Source organism: Limulus polyphemus, unplaced genomic scaffold (assembly GCF_000517525.1).
Source record: "Limulus polyphemus unplaced genomic scaffold, Limulus_polyphemus-2.1.2 Scaffold1136, whole genome shotgun sequence".
In the NCBI taxonomy this organism is placed as follows: domain Eukaryota; kingdom Metazoa; phylum Arthropoda; class Merostomata; order Xiphosura; family Limulidae; genus Limulus; species Limulus polyphemus.
In genome coordinates, this window is record NW_013666746.1 from 289,315 (window position 1) to 292,697 (window position 3,383).

Below are 3,383 nucleotides of genomic sequence, written 5' to 3' on the forward strand. Positions count from 1 at the left end.
CAGAGCACAGATAGCCCATTGTTTACCTTTGTGCATAAATTCAAACAAACAATAGAATATGAAGACAATGGTGCTTGTACATAAATTAAATAAACTAGAAATTCCACAATGATGAGAAGATACGAACCTGGTGCCGTTTTTAAAAAATATATATTGTGCACTTTTAACGTTCTGGTGTTTTTAGTTTAGTTGAATACAATAAAAGATAGAAATGACATATTAATTTACAGAAGTATTACGTTTTTAATATTAATTTCACTTGCGTTACAAGAGGTAATTGACACACCGAAAACAAAAAAAACAGCATGATACAAAATTAAAAGCGTCTAGCAGTAGATTGTTACCAACCAATGAAGATGAATCGAGGAAAGGAAACGATTTTTGCTATGTTTTTACACATAGATATACAAGTATTATATGTCCGTTTATACAGTTCCTAGATATGTTAAGTTCATTGTACGTATGTAATAATTGGCCTGCTGTGAGCACACAACACAAATTATCAAGGATTAGCTACATCGCTACTGCTTAAAACTAATGTTAACAGTAGCAATACTTTACCTTCGGGTAATACTAATGGGGCCTAACAACGTACTGTAACGAAAATATTAAAAAGGAGTTTTTAAAAACTTCACTGGCCAAATTATTGGTGGGGCAACTGCCTCGCTGGTTGTGGCGCCCTTGTATTTATAGAATATTCATTAATTCTTTTCATGTATCAAATTTTTTTCTAGTTGTTATAAAATTTTCATTTCATATACATCTGTAGCTAACACCAGAAAACCATAACATTTAATCCGACTTAAAATTATATGCTTAATTTGTTGGAGTTATTTCTGGGTTATATTGGATGGAGACGAGTAGTTATTTAACTGAGTAGAAAATGATTTGCTTATTCATGTAATCTAAAATTATTTTTTTTCTGTTTCTATATTGGTAGGAAGTGGATGTTATTTAAAAATGTCAAGTAATATGTGTCAAGTTTTATTGATGTATAAGCATATACTTTATGTAAAGGAAACCGAAACGGCGAGTAAATAAATTTTTCCGAGATTATGTCATTCTATCATTATATTTCAGTATGAACTTTTTTTTTTTCTACAATAGTTGAATAATGATCGAATATCAATCATTGTCATGGAATAGTTTATATAATCAATTAAAATCTAATTACTGATTTATTATTTTTATTTATTTTTTAACAACTAAATGCGAATTGCAGTGTTTGTTCATTACCTTAATAGCCCTTGAATTTTTATCCTAGTAATTTTAGGGCAATATATCATGTAAAGATGACCCTTATTTGTTACCTGAACATGATTCATGGGGACCTTCTTTGAAAGACGTACAGGTGTATAGTAACTTGAAATTGTCATGAAGTCCTTGAATTTTGGATCTGTAATGTTGTACGAACCCTGTAATATCACATAAATTTTGACTTTCAGTCTTCTGTCATCTTCAGGAAAGTCCTGGGTCTTGTTTAAAAAAGGCAGGCGTTCTACCTACTTGATGGGGCTTTGATTTGTAACATGCAAATTATCTTTATTTAGAAACTAGATCAACAAATGTGTTTTTATTTTTTCTTGTGGACAATTTATTGTTATCTCCGCTAATGTTAGTCGTGTTACCATTAGATCATTTTAAACTGGAAAAGTCGGGAATTTAAAGTATTGTAGATTAGTGTGAGATTCTTGATTTAAAAGTCGTGTACTAATGTAAACAAAGGACAGTGTGTTCGTCACTTTTTTGAGCTAGGTGTTATTACTCGTGATTCTATGTTATCCTTGTGGTTTAGAAACTAATTTTCACTGGAGTAAAAACAAGTTTATTTTTAATTCACTCAGATCCTTGAAAACAAAACTTTATCTGTTTCCTAGGAATTCTGTCTGTCTGTGATTTAAACAGCGGTACATTTGCTGCAATTATTTAGTGGTGACAGTACTCTAACTCTACCATTTTTACTGGCCCTGTATGGGATTTAAAAGTATCTGTAAGTAGTGTGCATAATGGCATTTTAACTACATTTTGCCTATTGTAATTTGATGTACACGAGGATTTTCGCTTATTGTCATATTGGTTCTGTAACAGCATACTAAGTCTGTAGTTGAAACAATATTAATATCAGGCAAAGACAAAATTTTGATTGGGCCATTTAACAGTTTTTAATACACAATTTAATCATCAAAAATTATATTGAACATTAATTATGTAAATATTTAACTATAAATGGATGAAATAAACTTTTTCCATAAAAAACTGATAAAGTTATTAAAAAGAACAAATATAATCTGCATACCCAATAAAAGATAAATACTTAAATATCATAAAAACTCATTCAAAGTAAACGAAAGTAAGATAATTTGTGTGTCACCGAGAATTTCTTCATGCTTACATAATATTTCGTTATCTTTTGAGTTCTGAAATACAGAGATAAAATTCCGATGAAATAATACTAATCGTTTTCAGAAGTCCAAAAACTAAGCCATTAAATTTCTTTATTTCTCCACAATGTAATTTGGAAAAAACCTAACCCAAGTCAATGTCTTAAATTCAGGCTAAGATATTGATTTAAGTAGTGGGATCTAATTAAGAAACCTCTACTGTTTCGTGATATAATTGAACTATATCCTTATTTTCGTCCTGTGTAAAATACTGTGTTACGACTGTCACATACAGCAGAGACACTTCCTAAATTTTGTGTTCCCGTTTTATGATTGGTAGCTAGAGAAACGCTGAACCAGTTTTAGTGGATTTCAAGCAAATTCATTTTTGTCTTAATGGAGTCAAGATTTGCTTGTGAGGTCATAAGTACAGTTTATTTTAAGTTGACTTTTACCAAGTATAGTTTATTTATTTACATAATCTATTCTACGATGAAATAGCCTAATTTATTGTGTTATCCGCAATTCTTATTTTAATACACAGCAATTAAAATGTCTTATTTTAACTTCAACACCGTGTTTTGTCTCCTTCATTTCAACACTTCAGATCACTACATCTGACTAAATACTTACTTGGTCTTCGAATCTTTATAATTGCCAAAATCGAATAACGGTGTGTTTTGTTTGTTCTTGAATTACCGCGCCAGTATATCTACCTCGAGAAAACTGTTGGTCTCGGCGAACAGTTTCTATATATTTGTAGCATGTAAAAAAAAAGACGCAAGATTATGGTATCGTGCAGAATATATTTAAACAAATATTGCTCTGATACATCAGAGCAAACAAGTTGTATTTTTAACCCAAGTGGTTAATTTGTGTACTGTTTAGCAATGAACAATCTCTTTTATACGGAGGCTTTATTGGTAAATGGCCTTAGGTAAGATTTAAATGAACATCTACGTCAAACTCACAAATTATTACATATTTATCATGGCCAAGTGG